General features: G+C 37.0%; 1 protein-coding gene across 2 annotated transcripts in view; it reads right to left on the reverse strand.

The window, feature by feature from the left end:
- LOC131432378 (ETS-like protein pointed) overlaps nt 1–27,166 on the reverse strand; it is a 351,236-nt gene extending 324,070 nt beyond the window's left edge. Inside the window, exons 1-2 of one of the 2 annotated variants that reach the window (XM_058598615.1) lie at nt 26,660–27,166; nt 26,464–26,584 (exon numbers count right to left, since the gene is read on the reverse strand). The gene's annotated coding sequence lies outside the window, so the exon portion shown is untranslated. Of the gene's footprint in view, nt 1–11,601; nt 11,716–26,463; nt 26,585–26,659 lie in introns of those variants that run through there. The other variant, XM_058598617.1, reaches the window with a different exon arrangement.
- Nucleotides 27,167–27,626: the final 460 nt, after the last annotated feature.

Raw genomic sequence — 27,626 nt, forward strand, 5'->3', positions numbered from 1 at the left:
TAGATCACTCCAAATTTTTTTTGGAGGTTACACCAGATCTGGAAGTTTCATGCAATTCTGAGATGTTTGGCATTAAAAACATATTTCGATCGGAGTCCCAAATTCGATTTTTTTGAAAAAAAAAATTTTTAGATTACACAATATTTTAACGTTTTATGCATTTCTAAGACATCTGGCATTAAAGGGAAACTTCCGATTTTCGGAATCCCAAAGTCGATTTTTTTCAAAGAAATTTTTTTTTCGAGATTACACCAGATTTAGACGTTTCATGCATACTGGAATAAAACAAAACATTTTTTTTAGTTTTGCGTTTTTTTACGAAGTAACGCTTTTTTTTACGTAGATTTCCAATGTTACGCTAGTATGTTAGTTTTATAGCGCATTTTTTTTTACGTGGTTCGTCTCCCCTGTGTATTTCGTTCATTCAAGCTTTGAACAAAAAAAACCATGTCAAAAAAAAAACAGAATAAACCCGCTACTTAAAAATTTCCATATTTTTTTGGAATTCTAAATAGACAATATTAAAAATTACATGTTTTGATTGGGTTTTGTTGACGAATGCGATCAGAGATAGTATACTCAATGGCGTGTGGCGTGTGTCACGCATGCACCATAGAAGGTTATACCTTCTTATTTGACATTCGAAGAGAACACACGAATTCCGTGTAAACCATCTGTCACCTACGGTCATCAGCTGGCCGTAAGACAGGACTTATATTGTCAGGACGTTACTGACTACTGACTAACCCTGTGACAAGCTGGACAAGAAGGCATCTACACTCAAGCACAACGGTACTTCCTCTACACCGGCTCAAAACCCCCGCCCCAGTACTTAAGAAACAGTTATCAATAACAATGAATCACTTTCATTACTTTAGGTACAGTCAAATCTCTCTTTATGCAACTTTTTAAACACTGTTTAAACACTGTTGAAACCTTCCTCAGTGAGAGGGTTTGTTGTTAGTTTTATTGCGGAATAAACTCAAAATTGTTTGAATGTCAACTTACAAGACATATGAATTTTACTAGTGTAAAGACCTGTTTTGTAGATTGCGACGAAGCTTTGCACATTTTCGACTCTCATCACACGGTAATTTCGGAAACGGAGTTTATTTGAGTCTAAGTTTGTGACGAACGGTCTAGCTGAAAAATCAGAGTTCCATTTTGGAGTTTTTGACCACTAACGCTGGTAACCCAAGAAGCCTCGAAACTGCTAGGGTTCGTCTTTCGTGTGACGAAAGACTTCAAAAACATATATTGCCTCAAAGCATTATATTGTGCTTTTGGTCCGTTTTACTACTGTCCGTTCGCAGAAATGTGTTCAATGCAGTTTTCATTGCTGATCTTCTCCAGTCACGAATTGATTGCTCGGAGCTGTTACGTTTGCTTGATTTTGATATTCGTCATCGTTGTCTTCGACCTCATCCTTTCCTACGCATTCCTGCCGCCAGAACCAACTATGGCCACAATGAGTCATTTGTCAGTATGTGCCGGGTTGTGTTCAATCGCTGTTCAAGATGAGGAGGTTTTATGCCTACTGGAGACATAGTGATAGATTGATAATAACTTATCTCCAGTGGGCTTTTCCCTGTTCCAGAAATAAAATAAAATAAACCGGAATCCAGACACCGGTGCAGCCAAAGTCGAACCGAAGTTCGTCCATCAACTAATATGACCTACAAATTGAAGCCGTTGGAAGCTCAGTTAGGAATAATTTTTACCCCATTCCAACGTAGCTTCTTTTAACGACTTTTGAAATATTTAAACACTCATCATCCGGTAGCTCCAGAACCGGAGATCGAATTCGGATCAAATTCCGGAATTTCGTAAGGGACCGTAAGATTGCTGACCGTTTTGCGAAAATCGGTTAAGCTATTCACGAGAAAATCCTGTAACTCCGTAACCGAGTTTTCGATTCAAACGAAATTCAATAGCATGCTATGGAATCATAGCAAAGTCTTGATATTGATATGAGATGTTTCTTTTGTAAAAATTGACGATTCCGTTTCAGAAGAACTCGCCATGGCAAAATGTTGCAATTCTACTGACACTGGGACGCTCCTTCCAGGTCGGAACTCGACCAAACGACAACTGGCTTGTAACATCTTCTATATCACATATCACTGCATCTCTGGAACCGGAATTGGGATCCGGATAAGATTCAATACCAGTCTGTAGGGCCATTAGACTTTCATTTTTGTTCACATTTTTTGAAAAACACATATTTTTTAATTACGATTCCAAAAACGATTTTCACTGTGAATCTTTTTTTGAGAAGAACTCAAAACCAGCGTGAAATTCAAATCAGATTTATTTTATGATTAAATTTCCGACTAAAATCCAAAGCAGGCGATGCTTTGACCGGGGTAGAAAAATCAGTATCCAATACAAACACAAACATCACCTGTGCGAACGCCGCAGAAATGAACCTGACCCGGCCAGAGGATCTTCGAGCTTCGTACGGATTCATGTATTTGGTTTTCCTCTAAATCCTCTAAACATCCTCATTTGTTCACGCGAACAGTACAAAAAAGCGAGAGAAAGGGACACGAAAACGAAGAATAATACACAGGAAAATGCGGAAGGGGAAAGCAACCAAAATTCGGGGCAAAGTGGCAAGATTAAGGAACATGTGTTTCGGGATATAAATTATCTGAAACAAACGGCCGGTGCATACTCTGTTGTTGCATTCATGGGAAACGATCCGAAAATCTAAGCGAAAAAAAAACAAGAACAAATCGAACCCAAACTGACCCCGTTTTAGCACATGCTTCGCGCGATACACTGCCCACGAGTAATCGAACCCGACCCGGGACGGCTAGACGACGACGACGACGTTTGGGCGCAGCGTATGATCGAAAGTGAACTGCACACGGTGGTTTGTCGGTTTGTGCGCGTGGGTGCTTCTTGTGGCTACGGTGGTACTGACAAGACACCGCGCGCAGCCAATGTGGCGATATCGCCACCTCGCAACTTTACCGATCGGCTGTCCGCAACCGGAGCGTCTAATACTGTCGCAATCATACCGTTAGACTGGTGGCGAGTGAGCAAATGCGAGAATTCGATGTTCGGCTAGCTAGAACGAGATGATGATTGATCGAGCTGCTCAAGGTATTACACAAACAGCGCGCAGCGCGCCTACGCCGGGCTTCCAATCGGTGATACTCTACCATGGCAACGAAAAGCGCGTCCCAATGCGAGAATTATTCCGAGCAACATATGTTTGATTTACGCGTCGCTTCTTATTTCTGAACTAACAAGAACTCTCTTCCTTCGAGAAATGGAAGGCAAAGATTTGTTTAGAAATTGAATCGGGTTTTTATTCGTATGCTTTGTTCTTATCCCGCTGTTTAATTCTTTTCGTCTTTCTTTTCTTTCAGTTCCAGCCTACGTCGCCTACTTTGCCCGGTCGTTGGATCATGGTTTGGACCTTTTCGCGGCGGCTTGTGTCGTCGTGTCGAATGAGGATCTGAACAAAAATAAATTAAAAATTCTGTCTGGATCCCTTCGGAAACCGAACCAAAACCCGAGAGCCCGGCGCATTTTGATCCGTACCACCATCTTCCCCCTGGCCCAGAACTTTTCTGTAATGACTTTTCAGGGATGGAAAGACATAAGGCACAACAGTCGGCGGCCAAATCCGACAATGAATGGCACTGACAGGGAACGAGAAGACGGTGGTCGGTGTTATTATTTGCAATGTGTTTGTAAGTTTTAAACATTACTCGATCTACACACACACGCTGCTTCTGCTTCCTTTTTGGTATTCTTCCCCCGGTTGGCGAAGACCCTACAAACAAACCGACGACGGTCTGCCGAGGAATAATGGATTTTCGGTTGGCTGCCTGTGCCCTTTGCTGCATGCCTACGCAAATAGAGAACAAGTGGAAGGTGTCGCCGCGGATCCTTACCGAGACCGGAGATCCTAGCAGGCGAGCAGTTTGCTGGTGCTTTTTTTTGCAGACTGTCAGCATTTGCGTTCATCGCCTACTACTACTACTATTACTGCTGCTGTTGACTGCCGGCTGACAGAGAAACGTCAGCATCGACTTCGGTTACGCAAATTGTGGACCAGCTGACGACGACGACGACGGGTCAAATTCGGCTAAACCTGTCTAATTTTTGTTTCCCTTTCCCACTCACACACACAAACCATGTCAAACAGTTCAATCCACCGGCGGAGCCCTTAGCTGTGTTGGTTCAGGTCCGACTAGAATGGAACTCGATCGAGAACCCAAGCAAAGAAAGTGATTGAGCCTAATAAGCACCTTCGACCATGAGATGATCGAACTTTTTTTTTGCCTTTTCGGGACTCCATCCATTCAACGAGAAATTCACTTGCGAGTATGCCCGTAACAGGTATCAAAACCGCTCACTGGAGGGTTAGAACTTTTTTTTCGGCTGTGTGTGTGTGTGTGTGTGTGTGTGTGTGTGTGTGTGTGTGTGTGTGTGTGTGTGTGTGTGTGTGTGTTGGTTTGGTAGTTGAGATCGAGCGACAGCACTCAGACAACAACAACAACAACAAAGCTAAAGAAAGTTTGAAAATAAAAACGAAAAGTCCGATCGTTTTTAGGCAGCAGTTGGAAGGTTTATTCAACCTAAAAAAAACCTGAGACACAGTCTGGGATGCAATTCGAAACACATGACAACTCGTAACCTGAAACTTTGTCAAAATGTGTTGTTCTGTTTTTTTTGTTTCTTCAAGTGGACACGACTTTGTTATCAGTGTTTGCCTTTTTAGTTTGAAAGAGAGGCAATACTCGAAGGCTAAAGTTTCTGTACGGAAGCTAAGAGGTCCGAATGTTACACTTCATTCGATTCCATTCTTCAAAGCTAGAAAATGGAAAAGAATGTGCAAAATCTTAACTTTTGAATTAAATTTAATAATACAGTATATTAAATACATTTCATTCTTTCTGTGTCTGGGGTCTTCGACTTTCCTAGCAGTTCAAATTGATCTGCTTGTATAACTTAGTTCTAATTAGCAAAACATTATCCACTGGATTTTGATTTGTATTCAAGTTTTGTTTGAAGGGATGCTTCATTAACTTTATATGAACTTAGCGAAATACTCAGAACAAATTCAAAAAAATATTGAACAACAAATTCAAAATTATCGTATCTAATTAGCAACTAATTACCAACAAAGAATCCACTAAGTTTCGATTTGATTTCAAGCATACTTAGGAAAGATTCTTAGTGAACTTCATATGAACTTAGCGAAGTACTCGAAAAAACAAAAAAGCAACACATTCCTCACCACCGTAATTAATTAGCAACAAATTATCCACTAAGATTCGATTTGTTCTGAAGCATATTTGGGAGGAGGCTTCGTTAACTTTATATGAACTTAGCGAATTACTCAAAAAATTAAAAAAAATTGAGCATCAAATTCAAACTTACTTCAACTAATTTGCAACTAATTAGCAACAAATTATCCACTGGGATTCGATTTGTTCTGAAGCATATTAGGGAGGAGGCTTCGTTAACTTTACTCAAAAAATTAAAAAAAAACTGTGCATCAAATTCAAACTTACTCCAACTAATTTGCAACTAATTAGCAACAAATTATCCACTGGGATTCGATTTGTTCTGAAGCATATTTGGGAGGAGGCTTCGTTAACTTTATATAAACTTAGCGAATTACTCAAAAAATTAAAAGAAAAATTGAGCATCAAATTCAAAATTACCCCAACTAATTTGCAACTAATTAACAACAAATTATCCACTGAAATTCGATTTGTTCTGAAGCATATTTGGGAGGGGGGCTTTGTTAACTTCACATAAACTTAGTGAAGTATCCAAACAAAAGAGCATTAAATTCAAAATTACCGTAACTTATTAGAAACTAATAAGCAACAAATTCGATTTGCTTTCAAGCTTAGTTGGGAGAGGTACTTCATTAACTTCATACGAACTTGGGGAAGTACTCGAAAAAATAAGAAAAAAATTAGCAACAAATTCAAAATGACGGTAACTTATTAGCAACTAACTAGCAACAAATTATTCGCCTATTTGCGTTATCATCGGCAAAAGATGCCTCATCCAATTCATTTCAGTTTGCGAAAATCGTTCACAAATCTTTTAAATAAAACTTCCGATTTTTAGTTCCACGACCTCGCGGTCTTAGAACCGGACCAGATTTCCGAAACGAGTGTCCAACATTAATTTGCGGTCTAAAACTTCTACTGAAAGTATTGTTTCATTATTTATTGAGAACTTCTCCGCTAGTTATTCTCGGTTTCGTCTTCGTCGACACCTTTTTTTTTGGTTTCGTTCTCATTTTTTGTTTCAGTTATAATTTTCAGTATTTAACTTTTTGTTTTTAAATTAGATTTGTTTTCAGGTTTCAATTTTCAGTTTATAGGTTTCACTTTCTAGTGTTCAGGTTTTACATTTGTTCTTAATATTACTTTTGTTTACGTTCGCGGTTTTGTCTCTGTTTTTCTGGATTTCGTTTTTCTTTTCCGTTCTTGATTTGGTTTCCGTTCAAGTTTTCAGTTTTCAGCTTTTTGTTATTAGATTAGATTTGTTTAAAGATTTTAGTGTCCAGTTTTTAAGGTTTTCGTTTTTAGGTTTTACATTTATTTCTAATATTCTTTTTGTTTTCGTTTACAGTTTTCAATATAGCTTTTTGTTTGCGTTCGCGGCTTCGTCTATGCTTTCCGTTTTTGTATTGGCTCTAGTTCAAGTTTTCAGCTATTTGTTTTAGTTTAGATTTGTTTTTAGATTTTAGTTTTCAGTTGTAAGGCTTCAATATTTTTCAGGTTCTAAATTTGTTTTCAATATCGCTTTTGTTTTCATTCGTGATTTCGTCTATGTATTTCCTCTTCTTTTTTGTTTTTGTTTTAGTTCCAGTTCAAGATTTCAGTTTTTAACTTTTTGTTATTAGCTTGAATTAATTTAAGATTTCTAGGTTTTAGGTTTAATATTGTTTCTCGTTTCGTTCTGCGTTTCATTCTCATCTGTTTTTTTTCTGGAGTTTGTTTTCTTTTCCGTTTTTGTCAATTCCAGTTCTAATTTTCAGTTATTAGCATTTTATCATTATTTTAGATTAGTTCTTGGATTTGAATTTCCCGTTTTTATGTTTCAGTTTACAGTTTTCATGTTTTCCATTTGTTCTCAATATTGTTTTTGATTTCGTTCGCGATTTCGTCCATGCTTTTTTTCTGGATTTCGTTCTCCTTTCTCGTTTTTGATTTAGTTCCAGTTTAAACTTTTTGTTATTAGTTTAGATTAATTTTCATATTTTAGTTCATAGTTTTTAGAATTTGTTTTCCAGTTTCTAAATTTTACATTTGTTTTCAATATTGTTTTTGTTTTCGTTCGCAGTTTCGTCTATACTTATGAGTTTCGTTCTTCTTTTTCGTTCCAGTTCAAGTTTTAAGCTTGTTATTAGTTAAAATTAATTTTCAGATTTTATTTACAGTTTTTAAAATTTATTTTCTACTTTTTAGTTTTTGCATTTGTTTTCAATATTGCTTTTGTATTCGTTTATAGTTTTCAATATTGTTTTTTTCGTTCGCTTTTTTCTGGGTTCCGTTATTGTTTTCCTTCCAGTTCTAATTATCAGTGTTTGGCTTATTATTAGTTTATATAAGTTCATTAGATTTTAGTTTCTAGGTTTTAGGGTTCAGTTTCTAATTGTTTTCTTTCTGAAGTTCGTTCTCCTTTTCCGTTTTTTTCCAGTTCCAGTTCAAGATTTCAAATTTAAGCTTTTTGTTATTAGTGTAGATTAATTTTCAGATTTTAGCTCATAGTTTTTAGAATTTATTTTCTAGTTTTTAGTTTTCACATTTGTTATCAGTATTGTTTTTGTTTTCATTCGTCTATGCTTTTTTCCGCGGTTCCGTTTTTGTATTGGTTCTAGGTCGTGTTTTCAGCTTTTTTTCGTGTTTTTCTCTGGAGTTTGTTTTCCTTTTCCTTTTTTTTTCAGTTCTATTTTTAGCTTTCAGTTTTTTGTTCTTAGAATTATTAGTTATTAGTCTTCTGTTTTTCGTATTTACATTTGTTTTCAATATTGTCATTGCTTTCACTCTTGGTTTCGTTTTCGTCTGTTTTTTAACTATCATTATTGGGTGTCGTTCTTCTTTTCAGTTGTTTATCTGGTTTTAGTTCTAGTTTTTAGTTTTTCGTTAGTTTTAGTGTTTGTTTAATTCTAGGTTTGATATGTTTTAATCTAGAACTAGTTTTATTTCAAATTCTAGATCTGGTAGAACTAGACTCAGCTTTACGGGTTTAGATTTCAGTTTATGGTTTTTAAATTTGTTTTTTTTTTAGATTTTAGTTTTAGTTTATGCTTCTGGGTTTCTAGCTTCTAGAAGTTTTATGTTTTTAGTTTTCAACTCTTAAATTTTGTTTATAGGTATTTGCTTTTTTGTGTTTATGTTTTAGTAATTGGATTTTGGTTCTAAGCTCTCAGATTACAGTTTTTAGTTTTTAATAGTAAGCTTTTTGGTTTTCGTCTCCTAGTGATGAGTTTCTAGTGTTTAGTTTCTTGTTTTTTGTTTAAATTCTGAAACAAAAATTTAGTTACTTTATTAGTTCTTATATCGATTTTATTCTCTTCTATTTCTCTTTACTTCATTTCGCTCATAGCCGTGATAGACAATCGGTTCACCAATCATATTTTACTTGTTTCCCATTTTCCGTATTCAGTTTCCTACCTGTTTGTTTTCTAGTTCTGTTTTAAGTTTCTAGCTTTTCGATTATAGTTTACAGCTTTAGGTTTTCAGTTTTTAGGTTTTACTTTTTAGAAATAAGTTTGTATTTATTTGTATGATTTATCTTGGTTTGAAGTATTCAGTTTTTGGTGTTTAGTTTAATTTAGTTTTAGTTTTTGCTTTTCATATTTTAGTCTTTGGTTTTTAGTTTTCAGTTCTTAGTTTTATGCTCTAGCTTTTGGTTTTGAGTTTTAAATTTTGAGTTTACAGCTTTTAGTTTTAGATAATAAGTCTATAATATTCAGTTTATAGCTTTTAGTATTTAGTTAATTTATAGTTTGGAGATTTAGTTTTTGATTGATGTTTAGCTTTAAGTTATTAATATTAGGTAATAATTATTATTTATTTGTAATTAGTTATTTGGCACTAATTATCTGTATAGTCTTTAGTTTTCAGTTTTTCGTTATTAGTTATGTTATTAGTTTTTAGTATTCAGCTTTCAACTTTTAGTTTTGAGTTTAAGATTTTATTTTTAAGTTGTAAACTTTTAGTTCTCAGTTTTTAGTTTTAAGTTTTTAGGCGATTAGTTTTCACCTTTCAGTTTTTTTTATTTCAAGTCTTTGCTTCCAGTCTTTAGTTTTCAGTATTTAGTCTACAGTATTCGGTTTTATTTTCTAGCTTTTGATTTTAGGCATTTGTTTTTTTTTGTTTTAGTTATTAGTTTTAAGTTGTTAGTATACAATATTCAGTTTATAGTATTTAGTATTAAGTTAATTTTTAGTTTTCGGGTTTAGTTTTTAATTTTTAGTATTCAGTTAATTTTTAGGTTTAGATTTTGGTTTTTACTTCAATTAATTTTAATATTTAGATCTTAGTTTTAAATTATTGGTATTAGTTGAAATTTATTATTTGTTATTAGTTTTTAGCATTTGGTTTTCAGCTTTTAGGTGTAGATTTTTAGTTTTTATTTATTAGTTAATAGTTAATAGTTTTTAGTTAGTTTTTCGTTGTTAGTTATTGGATATTAGTGATGGTATTAGTTTTGAGTTTTTAGGTTTTAGTTCTTATTTTAGGTTCAAGTTTAGTTTTTAGTTTTTTTTAATTTTTAATTTATTATTTATTAGGTTCTAGTTTTGAGTCTATGATATTTCGGTTTATAGTCTTCAGTTTTTAGTTAATTTTTAGATTTAAGGTTAAGTTTTTGGTTTTAAGTCTATAGTTTTTAGCTTTGTTTTTATGATTTTTAATTTCAAGTTATTAGTTTTTCATAATTAGTCATTGGATATTTTCTCCTTTAGTTTTAATTTTTTAGTTTTTTCTGTTAAGTTTTAATTTTTTAGCTTTTATTGTGCACATTTAGGGGTTAGCCAAATTTTATGCTGGGGCACATAACCGTTTTTATTATTTTTACGTTTTGTCTTTGACTCATCAGTGCAGAGCAGTTCAAATTAAACTGCTTAGTGCTAAACTCGGCAGTTCAATTTAGGTTTAGGTAGTGTTTGTTTGGTAGTTTTTGGGTTTAGGTCTAGTTTTTTTCTGATGTAGTTTAGATCTGATTCAAATTTTAGTTTTAGCTCAATGTTCAATTTTCGGGTTGTTAGGCTTTGGTTTTGTTTCAGAATTTGGTTTAAGTTTTAGTTCTAACTCTAGTCTTTGAAAACAATGCAGTATTATTATGTTGCTATTTTATTATGAAGTTTTTAATAAAAAAGGGGTTCCAAATTCGACCAGACTCAATTTTTACCATCTTTTTTACTACACGCACTGAAAGTCTTTTAGAAGTATTTCTATACAAAGATGTAATCTTATATGATATTTCTTACACTCTTCCTTCTTCAAACTTGATTCTCTTCGATGTTTAAGTTCAATGCTCGGATTCTTCAAAAATCAGTGTTTTTAGATTCAAAATTAAACATTCGGAAGAATTTCTCCGTGACGAACTCCGGTAACGTCACAATTCTATTCGACGATACACCGGATCTAGTGAAACACAGTAGGCGCGGTTCTTTGGAAGAAACAAAAACAAACAAATGTCGCGCCGGTTTGATTTCATTTTGGTTTCGTCCGACCAACGTCTGGAGCAGCGCATGGCCTAGCAGAAAGATAATAAACACTTGCAACCCTTCTCACGCCTAATTTCTATACTGAAACTAATTTTGGGTGAACGCTTGCTGCGATGCAATAATTTTCGGTTATTTATGTTACCGGAAAATTGTATACATTATGCGTTTTCTTGATTGACGCAGTGACTGACGTCGAACCACTTTATTAGGAGGAAAAAAATGGCCATCTGCTGAAGGCTTAGTAAAAAAAAATCGGGTAACCATTATTTTAAGGTCTACCATACCATGGCTATTTTTCATAGATTAAATTCTTTATCATTCGAATGAGATTAGATTGTCATAATTGAACGATTTTGCAGCTTTTTAAAACGAAATCATACTCGACGCTAATCAGAAGTAATTTTTGGCAAGGGCAAGCTTTCGATAAAGCTCCGTACTGTGCAAAGAGGAGACTTTTAGGGGTTTCTGAAATACCCAAAACAATTGGAAATCGTTTGGAAATATTTCAAACTATGGAGCATCTAACGCAAAACCTCCAGTAATCCAGTCAATGGATGTGGCTACACGCGTTTACCTTTGGCTACATAGTATCGAAAGACGATGATTCAGCTCCCACTGGAGGAAAACTTACGGTAAACAATAGTAGACAAAAAATCACGTTTCAACCTCGAAGACGTCAGTCGTCAGTCAACGGAACATCTCGTGCTCGTACTAATTCTGCTCCACCAATGTCACGCAGTATGCCATGCGTTTCCATAGCAAAGTTAGAAATGACACGTCCGTGGCTTTAATTGACATGGTAATTCCTGAACACGATTTGGGATCGACCCAGCTAATGCAGGCAGATGATTAAATAAAAAATAAAATAAACTCACTTTCAGTGTCTCTTTCCGTGTCGTAAAAAACTATGTTTCCGAAGAGGTGATGAAGGTAAATATTTGATCACGTTTGATGAATACGCGACAACACACATAAGATGACGGTTTGGTACGAGTTTTTACGTCACTGGAAAAATCCACTTCAAAAATCACAGGAATAATTCGTTTTTTTTTCTCTTCACGAAAACCAAACCAACACGAAATGTCAAGTAATTCGACTTGGGGCCGATATCGGGCGTGTTGTTATGACTATTCAGTGGCCTAGTCTAGCGAACTAAGAGATAAGTGAGCCTCCACCACCACCACCACCACAACTCCAGAGTCTGATACTTCGGTGGTTTGCCAAGGGGTTTAGGGTGTGCAAACTGTAAGTGTGGGTTTCATTGTATGTGTACCGCACCAGTCGTCAGTTTTATCTTATCAGTGAAGAAATGTCGAGTAGGATGGATGGAAAAAAATGGAATTTTGCCGAGCTTTGGTTGCTTTGATGCGATAACAACAACAACAACATCGTCGAACAGGGTTCAAAACAACAGCATTTTTATTGCAAAAGATGCAGCGGTTTTTTTCCTTGTTCGCCTAATCAAAGCGTGCTTTGCAATTGCTATGGTAAAATATGTGCGAACATACTGTTATGTCGAGATTTTATGTGTAAATCTGTTAAAATATTCTAGCTATTCTCAATTGATTGTCATTTCTCCAGACTCGGACACCAAATCAGAATATTCCTGTAAGAAACAACGCCCATTCGTTCCGATAACTGTTTGGCCGAAAGTCATTACGCCACAAACCGTTTCGTCAAATAAGTCATCGTCGTCAAATGGGTATTTCAACGATAATCTAAAAATTATTTCACCGAAAGCCGCTTCGTCGAATGGTTTATCGTCAGAAATCATTCCGTTAAATGGGTTATTTTAACGGAATAAAATTATTTCGCAAAAAAAAACGCCTCGTAAAATCGGTCGTTTTGGCAAAAACAATATCACCTAAGAACGTTTCACCGAAAACAGTCTCATCAAAAAGAACAGCAGTAGATTTTTTTTTCGAAACAAACTATTTTGTCGAATGGGCTTTTTTACGAAAGCACTTTCATCAAATGGGTCATAATAACAAATGCCGTTTCGTCAAATGGACCATTTCAGCGAATCCCATTTCACCAAAAGATGTTTCGTCAGAAGAATTATTATTTAAAAAAAAAGGGTTTCGCTGAATAGCCCGTTTCTGAAAATAGCCCTTGATCCAATTGTTGTTGCACCGACAGTCACTGTTTCGTCAAATGAATCATCGTAAGGGGAATCATTTAGTATAACTTAATACCGTTTCGCTGTTTTGTCAAATGGATCATATGGAAGAAGGCCCTTTTTGATAAAAAATAATTTCGCAAAAATTCATTTCATCGAACCATTTCACCGAAAGTCATTTATTTTATTTATTTATTTGGAGCAGGGAAAAGCCCACTGTAGATGATACTTATTAAATCTCTCTCTCTCTCTCCAGTAGGCATAAAATCTCCTCATCTTTTGTACCAACAGATAATCACATCCAACTGATACATTAATTAATTATAATTAAATACAAGGTACACTTACAAACTAACATAATATACTTAAAGACTGTCCCAGAAAGTATGGACGCAACCAAAAACCGCTGCCATTTCGCAATGGTTCTGAATCTGTCAATTTTTATGGCTGCGTCCTGTGGTTTACACTTTTCTCTAATCACTTGTGCAGTTGTTTATTCGTTTTCATTAGTTTGTTTTGAAATGCGTGGACTTTCAGCAGAACAACGTCGAAAAATTGTGTACAAATGGTGCACAGAACGCGGACTGTCACTGAGAAAGAAAGCAAAAATGGAAGGAGTAAGTGAAAAATCCGTGCGAAATGCAATCAGGAAGTTCGGTGAGGATAACACCTTTGAGGATAAACCGAAAAAGGTCCTGCTAACCCTCAGTTGGATAAACGTATACTGAAGACGTTCGAGCAAAAAAAGGAGCTTTCAGTTCGGGATGTGGCCAAAGAAGTGGGCACTTCGAAGTCAAATGTTCTTCGTGCTAAAGAACGTTTGAATCTTCGAACCTATAAAAAGCAGAAACAACCAAAACGTAGTCCGAAACAAGAAGCATCGATCAGGCCGAGGGTTCGAAAGCTGTATAATACGATTCTTGCTGGAAATTTGAACTGCATAATCATGGAGTCGATTACAAATCCTTGCCGGGATCACTATATTATACGGTGCGAGAAGGGCAAGTGTTAAACCAGTCCGAGACATCGATTGAAGTCGAAAAATTTGGTAAGAAAGCTATGGTCTGGCAAGCAATTTGTAGCTGCGGTAAGATTTCGAAACCCTTCATCACCACTGCTTCAATGAACAGCGAAATATACATCAAGGTATGTTTACAAAAACGACTTCTACCCATGATTCGAAGCCACAAGGATCCTGTTGTCTTCTGGTCAGATCTTGCTTCTTGCCACTACTCGAAATCAACGGTAGAACGGTATACTACCAAAAATGTCACTTTCGTCCCAAAAGACATGAATCCACCAAATTGCCCACAACTTCGACCAATTGCGGAATTTCGGGCATTAACGAAGGCACATCTCAGGAAGCATGTCTCGGCAGCCGAAACCATTCAACAGTTCGAAAAAGATCGGAAAAAGTGTTAAAACTTGTCGCCAAGAAGTCTGTACGGAATTTAATGAGGAACGTTCGCAAGAAGGTGCGCCAGCTAGTCTACAATGGCTAGGTAGCAAATGTTGAGAATAATATTCTGTTGTTGTAGTCTAATATTATCAGTATATCGAATAAAATTTGAATATCTAACACTTGTAAATTATTTACAGCGAAATCAAAGTGCGTCCATACTTTCTTAGACAGTCTTTAGTACTTACAAATTAAAATACAAACATACGAATTATAAGTAATGTCATTCTTAGGTCAAGTTCTTGAAAAATACTATAAATAAGCGTCGTTAGTAAGCGTCATTTATAGTAGTCATTTCGTCAAATGGGTCATTTTAACAGCAAGCGTTTCACAAACGTTTCATTGAAGATAATTTCACTGAAAAAAAAACACTTCGTCAAATAAATCATCATTGACAAAATCCGAAAACTGTGTCGTAAAACGGCTCGTTTTGACGAGACAATTTCGCAGCAAGCAATTTTCCCAAAAGTTATTTCACCAAATCCATTTCGTCAAAAGGGTCATCGTTGAAATATATTATTCCATCGAAATAGTCATCGTCGAAGGTCGTTTCGTCAATCAAATAGGTCATCATTGTTAAGAGAATCGTTTCCTAAAATTTGCCATATTAACGAAAGCTGTTTCGCAGAAAGCCACTGCTTCGAAAGCCTTTTCCGTCAAATGAGTCATTACATTACATCGAAAGCCATATCGCAAAAGAAAAAACCATTTCATCAAAATGGTCTAGGTGAACGACCAGAAAGGTTAAAGCCGGGTTAAAATAAATGAAGAAAAAAAAAGCTCATCGTCGAAAGTCATTTCGTCAAAAGTTAAAAAAAAAACATTTTACCGGAAGCTGTTCCGTTACTGAAAGGTGTTTCACGAAAATTATACCGCTAACGAAAGTTCCATCCAATGAATCATCGCCGAAGGACGATTTGTCAAACTGGTCATGTTGACCAAAACCGACCGAAAATTATTTCGTAAAACGGCTAATTTTGAAGAAACAGTTTCGCAGTTTACCGGAAGCCGTTTCGTCAAACGGATTTTTGTGTCGAAAGACGTTTCGTCGGAAGTCATTTCACCAAAAACCGTTTAGTAAAATGGGTCATCGTCGAATGACGTTTTATCTGATGAGTCATTTAACGGAAACCGTTTCCTAAATTGACCCCTTTACAGTGAAAGTCATTTACCCAAAAACTGTTGCCGTTTTACCGGGAATCGTTTCACCCAAAAATCACTTCATCGAAAGCTTTTCGTTAACTATGTAATATCTGTGAATACCGTTTCACCGAAGATTATTTCACAAAAAAAAACTTTATCAAATGAATTATCATCGGAAGCCATTTCGTCAAACTGGTCATATCCAGTTCGCTTTCACATCTCATCCAAGTCAGTCGAAATAACAAAACCGCTTACGTTCGGGACGGAAGAATCCAAGTACAGTATTGTGTAATGAACAATAGAACGACCTTGAAATGAGTGAACCAAACGAACAAAAGCTACCGCCGACACGAAAGAACACAGCTGCTGTTGACTTCAGGCAGTGCAAAATTCGATCTTCGATACGAGAACTTTAAGGTTTGCTTAAGAAGCAAATGCATCTTGACATTAAACGTGTGCATTTACTTTAATGCAATTAGACGAATAATGTTGTTTACATCCTGTTTTATAAAGAGTTGGATGCAATTCAATTTGCAAAAGACAATAATAATGTGCACTATGTGGAGCACGAGAACATTAAGTACAACATTCCAGTATATATGGATGATAGTGCTATAGAAGTGCGTGTGCATGATCTTCATTCAAGCGTCACCGATTCTTATATTCGCAAAACTATGTCCCAATACGGAGAGATTCTCTCTATCGAAAAAGAAAAGTGGAAGAACTTTCTCCCCGGTATTCTAAATGGGGTACGTTTGTTACGCATGCGCTTGAGGAGGCCTATACCTTCTTATGTGACATTCGGTCAGAATACAAGAATACCGTGCAAATCACTTGTTACCTATGACAATCAGTTAGCCACATGTCAATATTGCTAAAAAGCTGTTCACTACGGTAAGCCATGTGATAAACTGGACAAGGAGACAACCACACCAAAGAACAACGGTGCTTCCTTTACACCAACCCCAAGCAACCCCAGTACACCTGTGACAGTCACTAACAACAGTGAAGCATCCCCTTCAACGAAACCATCCAAATTTTCCCCTATAGAACAAAGTACACCAGCTGCAGTTAACAACTTACCTTCCAACAAACCAGCAACTGCAACCAATGTACAACAAGGCGCATCTACAGCAACTAGCAACGAAATCCACAACAATACCACCGATGCGGCAATTGATGACGAGACGAACCGCGAACAAACTGCCCCTCAATCCTCGCAGGAGGGAAATGGAAGCTCCTCTCCACTTCGTCGAAAGTCATTTTAGTGAAAACCGTTTCCCAAAGCGAATCTTTTCAATAAAAAACATCCCCGTGGAAAGCTATTTTACTGAAACTCGTTTTGTCAATTTTTTTACCGAAAGTCATTTCACTAAATTGGCAATCGTTCAAAACCCGTTTATTCGAATGGATCGTATTGAAATTTGTTTGATTGTTTCATCTGACAATAAGTCTAAAGGAATCGAGTGTACGGTTATACAGGGTGATTTTTTAAGAGCTTGAGAACTTTTTTAAACAATAAAACGCATAAAATTTGCAAAATCTCATCGGTTCTTTATTTTAAACGTTAGATTGGTACATGACATTTACTTTTTGAAGATAATTTCATAAATGTTGACCGCGGCTGCGTCTTAGGTGGTCCATTCGGAAAATCCGCTTTTTTATCGACAAATTTTGTTCAGCGATGAGGCTCATTTCTGGTTGAATGGCTACGTAAATAAGCAAAATTGCCGCATTTGGAGTGAAGAGCAACCAGAAGCCGTTCAAGAACTGCCCATGCATCCCGAAAAATGCACTGTTTGGTGTGGTTTGTACGCTGGTGGAATCATTGGACCGTATTTTTTCAAAGATGCTGTTGGACGCAACGTTACAGTGAATGGCGATCGCTATCGTTCGATGCTAACAAACTTTTTGTTGCCAAAAATGGAAGAACTGAACTTGGTTGACATGTGGTTTCAACAAGATGGCGCTACATGCCACACAGCTCGCGATTCTATGGCCATTTTGAGGGAAAACTTCGGAGAACAATTCATCTCAAGAAATGGACCGGTAAGTTGGCCACCAAGATCATGCGATTTGACGCCTTTAGACTATTTTTTGTGGGGCTACGTCAAGTCTAAAGTCTACAGAAATAAGCCAGTAACTATTCCAGCTTTGGAAGACAACATTTCCGAAGAAATTCGGGCTATTCCGGCCGAAATGCTCGAAAAAGTTGCCCAAAATTGGACTTTCCGAATGGACCACCTAAGACGCAGCCGCGGTCAACATTTAAATGAAATTATCTTCAAAAAGTAAATGTCATGTACCAATCTAACGTTTAAAATAAAGAACCGATGAGATTTTGCAAATTTTATGCGTTTTATTGTTTAAAAAAGTTCTCAAGCTCTTAAAAAATCACCCTGTAAAATCGAGGATTGAGACACTTGTTGAATAAATTTATAGGGCGATTCACTAAAGTTAAATAAATTCTCTACTAGAGAGGAAGCTCGTCGATCAATTTAAATGAAAACCGTTTCGCAAAATGAGTCACTTTGCTTTGGAGAAGTTTTTAAATCAAAATTTAAGTGAGTCAAATAGCATTCCAGCCTCCAAAAACCACATAAGATTTTACTTAGCTCAAGCTCAATATGACAAGTCACATATTGTTGTGACTGGTGGTTACTGTATGGCTAATAAAAACAATCCTGTGTCAGTTCCGATCCGTGCAATCACCAAGCCAAATGCAAAAGTTAAAACAAAAAAGGCAGAAACACGCAACTGTTTCGTTGCTACTCCCGGATCAAGAGAATGAATGATTTAATGCTCCGGGCGGTCAGCCTTGAAAGTTTCCTTCGAGTTTGTGTTTGCCTGTCCGAAGGAGGAGATGCATCGCGTGGCTTGAACCGGAAACTGATAGTAGATTAATCACATTTGTTGCCTCCCGTGAGGCGATACTCGATCGAGGCGAGAGTCTGGTGCATGCGACAGTGGACCAGGACCGTGGGAAAAACCGATGCCGGAGAGTATTCCAGCTTTCTGGTGATATCTGTATTTGACATTTGTTCATGTCGATTGCTAAGATTTGAGATAAATTGAACAGTAGTTCAAAAATTTACATGAAAAATGAATGAAATTCACATTTACTGGCAGCAGTTCTTAGCATTAGTGGCTTAACAGGCTCCAGTCATATCTAATCATTTGTGAAATTGGAGAGTGTACAGCTGGTAAAGCTGGTAAAGCTAGTGAGCCTCAAGGTAGCCACTTAGGACCATCTATATTATAACTCTACCTCAAGGGCCTTAATATTTCACTAAAATTTTATGAAATATTGCATATTAAAAATTCTAGAGCAGCCACTCGAGTTCCGCTTCAACTTTGTTAATAAAAATCGTATGTTTTTGCACGACTCAAAAAGAGATTTCATCGAACACAATTGCCAACTCAACTTTGTCTCTTTAAGCATTGTAAAATCAGACCGATATATCCTCAATCGTTAATAAAATAAACCATCTAACAGTAATAGCCGAGCTCACATGGTACGGTTTCAGTGAAATAACAGTTCGGCTGAAAAGTTCGTATCGTTTAATAGAAACATACATTTTTTTTTTGCCAAAATTCGTTTTTATTATTCAACATAATTGCCATCAGAGGCGATACAGCGATTATAGCGATCTTCCAACTTTTCGATACCATTTTTGTAGTACGATTTGTCCTTTGCCTCAAAATAGGCCTCAGTTTCAACGATTATCTCTTCATTGCTTCTAAATTTTTCACCAGCGAGCATTCTCTTGAGGTCTGAGAACAGGAAAAAGTCACTGGGGGCCAAATCTGGAGAATACGGTGGATGAGGGAACAATTCGAAACCCAATTCGTTCAATTTCAGCATGGTTTTCATCGACTTGTGACACGGTGCATTGTCTTGATGAAACAAAACTTTTTTCTTCTTCAAATGAGGCCGTTTTTTTGAAATTTCGTCCTTCAAACGCTCTAATAACGCTATTATACCATGCGAATCCCAAAATACAGACGCCATAACCTTACCGGCCGATTGTTGAGTCTTTCCACGCTTTGGGTTCGGTTCATCGCGTGCAGTCCACTCAGCTGACTGTCGATTGGACTCCGGAGTGAAGTGATGGAGCCATGTTTCGTCCATTGTTATATATCTACGAAAAAAATCGGTTTTATTTCGATATAACAGCTCCAAACACTGCTAAGAATCATCAATTCGTTGTTGTTTTTGATCGATTGTGAGCTCACGCGGCACCCATTTTGCACAAAGCTTTCTCATATCCAAATATTCGTGAATAATATGTCCAACACGTTCCTTTGATATCTTTAGGGTGTCAGCTATCTCGATCAACTTCACTTTACGGTCATTGAAAATCATTTTGTGGATTTTTTTCACATTTTCATCGGTAACAGCCTCTTTTGGACGTCCACTGCGTTCATCGTCTTCGGTGCTCATATGACCAGTACGAAATTTTGCAAACCACTTACGAATTGTTGCTTCGTCCGGTGCAGAGTCTGGATAACACTTATCAAGCCATTTTTTGGTATCGGCGGCACTTTTTTTTCATCAAAAAGTAGTGTTTCATCAACACACGAAATTCCTTTTTTTAAATTTTTTTACAATAACAAAAGTAGCTTCACTCAAAATGCAATATCTCACAAACTAATAATCAGACAGCTGTCAAATTTATACGCGTGTCTTTTGAAGGTTGGTACTAACTGAAAATGGTATGGATTTAATTCTAGTGGCGCCCTCTCATAGAAACGATACGAACTTTTCAGCCGATCTGTTACAAAAGAAGTTGGAGTTGAAGTTCGAAATAAGAAGCAAAGTTTAAATTCGTGATATGAATGAAGTTGAAGATACATAAGTTGAAGTCAGGTTGAATTTAAAGAAGAAAAAGAAGTTGAATTTAGTTTTAGGCACAAAAGAGGTTTAAGATACAAAAGAAACTGGAGTTGAAATGAAGGTACCAAAAAGGTTGGAGTCGATATTGGAAAGAATTTCAATTTGAAAAATTGAAGCTCGAGACAATAAAAAAATTAAAACAAAAACAATGAAAAATGTTTCGTCTTAGACTCGTCAGTGCAGAGCAGTTCAAATTGAACTGCTTACTGCGAACTTAAACAGTTCAATTTGAACCGCTAAGCAGACGTAAAGTTATTGCTATTTGCAACACACTTGTAATAAGCACCGAAGTGCTAAGTCTTTCCTGACGTGCCGAACGAAAACAAGTTTCGACTAATACTGGTCGATTCAGATGGTCATTTAGGGGTTAACCTCATTTTGTGCTAGGGCACATAACCAATTTCACTATCTTTACGTTTCGTCTTAGACTCGTCAGTGCAGAGCAGTTCAAATTGAACTGCTTACTGCGAACTTAAACAGTTCAATTTGAACCGCTAAGCAGACGTAAAGTTATTGCTATTTGCAACACACTTGTAATAAGCACCGAAGTGCTAAGTCTTTCCTGACGTGCCGAACGAAAACAAGTTTCGACTAATACTGGTCGATTCAGATGGTCATTTAGGGGTTAACCTCATTTTGTGCTAGGGCACATAACCAATTTCACTATCTTTACGTTTCGTCTTAGACTCGTCAGTGCAGAGCAGTTCAAATTGAACTGCTTACTGCGAACTTAAACAGTTCAATTTGAACCGCTAAGCAGACGTAAAGTTATTGCTATTTGCAACACACTTGTAATAAGCACCGAAGTGCTAAGTCTTTCCTGACGTGCCGAACGAAAACAAGTTTCGACTAATACTGGTCGATTCAGATGGTCATTTAGGGGTTAACCTCATTTTGTGCTAGGGCACATAACCAATTTCACTATCTTTACGTTTCGTCTTAGACTCGTCAGTGCAGAGCAGTTCAAATTGAACTGCTTACTGCGAACTTAAACAGTTCAATTTGAACCGCTAAGCAGACGTAAAGTTATTGCTATTTGCAACACACTTGTAATAAGCACCGAAGTGCTAAGTCTTTCCTGACGTGCCGAACGAAAACAAGTTTCGACTAATACTGGTCGATTCAGATGGTCATTTAGGGGTTAACCTCATTTTGTGCTAGGGCACATAACCAATTTCACTATCTTTACGTTTCGTCTTAGACTCGTCAGTGCAGAGCAGTTCAAATTGAACTGCTTACTGCGAACTTAAACAGTTCAATTTGAACCGCTAAGCAGACGTAAAGTTATTGCTATTTGCAACACACTTGTAATAAGCACCGAAGTGCTAAGTCTTTCCTGACGTGCCGAACGAAAACAAGTTTCGACTAATACTGGTCGATTCAGATGGTCATTTAGGGGTTAACCTCATTTTGTGCTAGGGCACATAACCAATTTCACTATCTTTACGTTTCGTCTTAGACTCGTCAGTGCAGAGCAGTTCAAATTGAACTGCTTACTGCGAACTTAAACAGTTCAATTTGAACCGCTAAGCAGACGTAAAGTTATTGCTATTTGCAACACACTTGTAATAAGCACCGAAGTGCTAAGTCTTTCCTGACGTGCCGAACGAAAACAAGTTTCGACTAATACTGGTCGATTCAGATGGTCATTTAGGGGTTAACCTCATTTTGTGCTAGGGCACATAACCAATTTCACTATCTTTACGTTTCGTCTTAGACTCGTCAGTGCAGAGCAGTTCAAATTGAACTGCTTACTGCGAACTTAAACAGTTCAATTTGAACCGCTAAGCAGACGTAAAGTTATTGCTATTTGCAACACACTTGTAATAAGCACCGAAGTGCTAAGTCTTTCCTGACGTGCCGAACGAAAACAAGTTTCGACTAATACTGGTCGATTCAGATGGTCATTTAAAGGTTAACCTCATTTTGTGCTAGGGCACATAACCAATTTCACTATCTTTACAAAATGAGGTTAACCCCTAAATGACCATCTGAATCGACCAGTATTAGTCGAAACTTGTTTTCGTTCGGCACGTCAGGAAAGACTTAGCACTTCGGTGCTTATTACAAGTGTGTTGCAAATAGCAATAACTTTACGTCTGCTTAGCGGTTCAAATTGAACTGTTTAAGTTCGCAGTAAGCAGTTCAATTTGAACTGCTCTGCACTGACGAGTCTAAGACGAAACGTAAAGATAGTGAAATTGGTTATGTGCCCTAGCACAAAATGAGGTTAACCCCTAAATGACCATCTGAATCGACCAGTATTAGTCGAAACTTGTTTTCGTTCGGCACGTCAGGAAAGACTTAGCACTTCGGTGCTTATTACAAGTGTGTTGCAAATAGCAATAACTTTACGTCTGCTTAGCGGTTCAAATTGAACTGTTTAAGTTCGCAGTAAGCAGTTCAATTTGAACTGCTCTGCACTGACGAGTCTAAGACGAAACGTAAAGATAGTGAAATTGGTTATGTGTCCTAGCACAAAATGAGGTTAACCCCTAAATGACCATCTGAATCGACCAGTATTAGTCGAAACTTGTTTTCGTTCGGCACGTCAGGAAAGACTTAGCACTTCGGTGCTTATTACAAGTGTGTTGCAAATAGCAATAACTTTACGTCTGCTTAGCGGTTCAAATTGAACTGTTTAAGTTCGCAGTAAGCAGTTCAATTTGAACTGCTCTGCACTGACGAGTCTAAGACGAAACGTAAAGATAGTGAAATTGGTTATGTGCCCTAGCACAAAATGAGGTTAACCCCTAAATGACCATCTGAATCGACCAGTATTAGTCGAAACTTGTTTTCGTTCGGCACGTCAGGAAAGACTTAGCACTTCGGTGCTTATTACAAGTGTGTTGCAAATAGCAATAACTTTACGTCTGCTTAGCGGTTCAAATTGAACTGTTTAAGTTCGCAGTAAGCAGTTCAATTTGAACTGCTCTGCACTGACGAGTCTAAGACGAAACGTAAAGATAGTGAAATTGGTTATGTGCCCTAGCACAAAATGAGGTTAACCCCTAAATGACCATCTGAATCGACCAGTATTAGTCGAAACTTGTTTTCGTTCGGCACGTCAGGAAAGACTTAGCACTTCGGTGCTTATTACAAGTGTGTTGCAAATAGCAATAACTTTACGTCTGCTTAGCGGTTCAAATTGAACTGTTTAAGTTCGCAGTAAGCAGTTCAATTTGAACTGCTCTGCACTGACGAGTCTAAGACGAAACGTAAAGATAGTGAAATTGGTTATGTGCCCTAGCACAAAATGAGGTTAACCCCTAAATGACCATCTGAATCGACCAGTATTAGTCGAAACTTGTTTTCGTTCGGCACGTCAGGAAAGACTTAGCACTTCGGTGCTTATTACAAGTGTGTTGCAAATAGCAATAACTTTACGTCTGCTTAGCGGTTCAAATTGAACTGTTTAAGTTCGCAGTAAGCAGTTCAATTTGAACTGCTCTGCACTGACGAGTCTAAGACGAAACGTAAAGATAGTGAAATTGGTTATGTGCCCTAGCACAAAATGAGGTTAACCCCTAAATGACCATCTGAATCGACCAGTATTAGTCGAAACTTGTTTTCGTTCGGCACGTCAGGAAAGACTTAGCACTTCGGTGCTTATTACAAGTGTGTTGCAAATAGCAATAACTTTACGTCTGCTTAGCGGTTCAAATTGAACTGTTTAAGTTCGCAGTAAGCAGTTCAATTTGAACTGCTCTGCACTGACGAGTCTAAGACGAAACGTAAAGATAGTGAAATTGGTTATGTGCCCTAGCACAAAATGAGGTTAACCCCTAAATGAATGAAAAATGGTTTCGAGTTTCAAGATTTAAAAGACGCATTGAATTGAAGTCTATGTTTATCTACGAGGGTAGAGAGAGGATTCTAGAAAACATTTTTACTTCGAAATTTTGCCAACCCAACCAGAAAAATTTTCTTTTAATTGTTATGACTTGAAGTCGTCATCCGCTTAGCTCTTCCTATCGAAATACAAATTCGAAAAAGATGAATGGTTGAAATTTCGCAAGTAAAAATTTGTAAAAATAAAACCGGCGGGTGGGTTATGTCAGAGACATAACTGGAAAACGGGAATACGAGGAAAACACCGATGATAACGCAAATAGGTAAAAAAAATTGTTGCTAATTGGCTACGGTAGTTTTGAATTTGTTGCTAAAATTTTTTTGAGTACTTCGCTAAGTTCATATGAAGTTAGCGAAGGTCCTCTCCCAAATAAGCTTCAAAACAAATCGAAGCCCAGTGAATAATTATTCACTGGGCTTCGATTTGTTTTGAAGCATATTTGGGAGAGGGCCTTCGCTAACTTCATATGAACTTAGGGTAGTACTCAAACAAATTAAAAAAAATGAGCAACAAATTCAAAATTACTGTAACGAATTAGCAGTTTATTAGCAACAAACTATCCATTGGGTTTCGATTTGTTTTCAAGCTTATTTTGATTTTGAAGGAGTGCTTCGTTAACTTCATATGAACTTAGCGAATGAAAAAAATTGATCAACAAATTCAAAACTACCGTAACTAATTAGCAGCTAATAATCAACAAATTATTCACCTATTTGCGTTATCATCAGCGAGAGGTGCCTCGCTAAGGTCATGTTCATACCAGAGGTGGAAATAAGCCCATTTTGCGCATGAAAATGTGAATCAAGATTTCCGATTGTGAATCAAAAATACCGAACACCGTGAATTGAAAAATTGGGTAACAAAACTAAAATTGCGATTATGTTTTAAATTGTGGGAAATGAAATTGAAGACCTTTTTAAATTCTAGGTAAAACCAAAATTTATCAAACATCATTTATTATAATATCTACAATAAATAACACATGAATCAATAAGTCCCGAGACTAAAACAGAGATGGCGCTCGTAGTAAACCAGTAACCACGTCTTTCTAGAGTACTAACCTTTGCTTGAAACGAGTTAAAAATTTTAAGTCGATCCGACCAGAAACAGCTGAGTTATCGAGGTTGGAGTAAATTCGTTTTGTAGTATGTTTAAAAAATGGAAAAAATTTCGTGTTTTGATAAAAAAAAAAGAAAAAGTTTCGTGTTTTGATAAAACATTGTTTTTTAATGGATAAAAACACCGTGCAAGCGAAACAATGGATTGAAAAATGTTATCCGGACTCTTGTCCATCAAAAGCAATGATTTGTCGGTGGTTCGCCGAGTTTAAACGTGGTCGTACCGACACAAATGACGCGGAACGCTCGGGTAGACCTGTGGAAGCCAGTATACCGGAAAATGTGAGTGAAGTGACAAAAATTATAATGAAAGATCGTAAAGTGAAGCTCCGTGAGATTGCTGAGATGACACAGATATTATATGGAAGTGTATTTACTATCCTTCGTGAAAAATTAAGCATGAAAAAGGTTTTTTCCAAGTGGGTGCCGCGATTGCTTTCGATGAAACAAAATGCACCCTGCCACAAGTCGATGAAAACAATGGCGAAATTGAACGAATTGGGCTTTGATCTGCTTTGAGCAGAAGCAGAACTCGAAACAGTAAACTTTCTCCACTTCGTGATTTTTTCGTCCACTTGTTCATTTGAAACGCTTCACAAGAAAAAAACATTTTCTTTCCTATCGTTCGTCGTGTAAAGATGTTTGAGATTTCTTGTATCTTTTCGATGTTTTGATGCCTTGAGTAATTAAAAATTCATGACAAATTTTCAGGATAATTAGATTTTCATTACTTTAGAACAGATGGTTCGGTTCTGGAATTCCTTGAGATAATTAAAATTGAAAAAGACAAAACAGTTTTCATTCTTAACAAACATCTAGCATCACTGATTGACTCACAAACTAGAATAACTATCAAAATGACCAAGCATGCTGTGACAAAATATCCGTTTGCTGTGATTTATTGATTCAAAAATAGTTTTAAACACTGTCGTTAAGCTTTGAGTGTTTGAAATTTCATACTCTCAGCAAAGACACTACGACTTACGTCAAGGCTTCGCCGGGTTTACCGATTTGAATAACAAAGATGCTATTTCCCAAACAACTAGACAACTGGTCAAATAAACACGTCCAGCTCGTCAGTTCTGCGGAATAATCATTTGGGTCGCGCTCGAAACAATGAATTTCAAATAGTACATCGAACCACTTACGCTCCAGAAGAACAAGGGGCTGGCTGAAGCTCTCCCTCCCCTTCGGATGGGCCGCTTCTCCTTTGGTGGTGGACTGGTCCTTACTATCCTTCCCCGTTCGATCGCGAACGCGGTGCGCGCCCTGGTTATAATATTTGCAAATCAATCGACGAAACTTTCCCGACTTGCCGGCCACCGACAGAAAGACAGTGTTTACCTTCTTTCACGTTCTCGCGAATGGCACAGCACATAGACACACACACACGCGCGCGCACATACAAAACTTCACTTCGACGGTAACGAATTAATTGCACCGCGCGCGCACACAGCTCTTCAGCTTCGCGGACACTTTTCCACGTCAAAACAGTGTCCGTCCTTTCGTCAGAAAATCAAGCACGCAGAATAAGATAAAAATCATCAACCATCTCCCAAGCTGCGGTGAATTTGCTGATTTTGGTCAATTTGATTCTAATGTCGTTTTCGTTTTTAAATTGCACTACACTGGTGTAGCGAAAGCTGCACTGAAACCGTTCGTTTTTACCAATTGCACTACACCAGTGCTACACTTTTTCTGCACCGATGCCACTGCACAGTGGTTCAAAAGCGCAATTTCACGCTCTTAATTGATAACTCATAGGATCGTGGTTTTTGAGGTACAGTATCTTCAGCAAAGTTGCTCAAAATGATAGACGCCATCTTTTGGCAAATTTTATTTATGTGATTAATCCCCCTAAAAGTGAGATAAACATTTTATTTTAGGTCAGGGCCAACATAGGAGCTAAGCTACTTCGACAAAGTTGTGCAGAAAGTTATTTCAAACAAGTTTGCTGAAGGTACTATTCCCATAACTTGAGTGTAATTCAAGATATAATGTATTTTCTGAAAAGGGTGTCTAAAAACCAGTTTTTGTAAGAAAACATATATATATTCAATTTATATGAGTTTTTCATGTTCTACAAAGTATTTCATCTTTAAAAACTACACAACTTTCTCGAACATACTATGCTGCTATCATTTCAGTTTAATGAAATAGAGCAATTTTTCATGTTTTTTTTAAATAAAATTCTAATTTGTCTATTATCAAAAGGTGCAGAAATGTGCAGATGAGACTACTTACATATTAAACTATTTCAAAAGAGCTTTCATACCGTGGTTGAATTACTCGTCTGCGATCGTCTGCAGGC

The sequence above is a fragment of the Malaya genurostris genome, chromosome 1 (genome assembly GCF_030247185.1).
Source record: "Malaya genurostris strain Urasoe2022 chromosome 1, Malgen_1.1, whole genome shotgun sequence".
NCBI classification, from domain to species: Eukaryota; Metazoa; Arthropoda; class Insecta; order Diptera; family Culicidae; genus Malaya; species Malaya genurostris.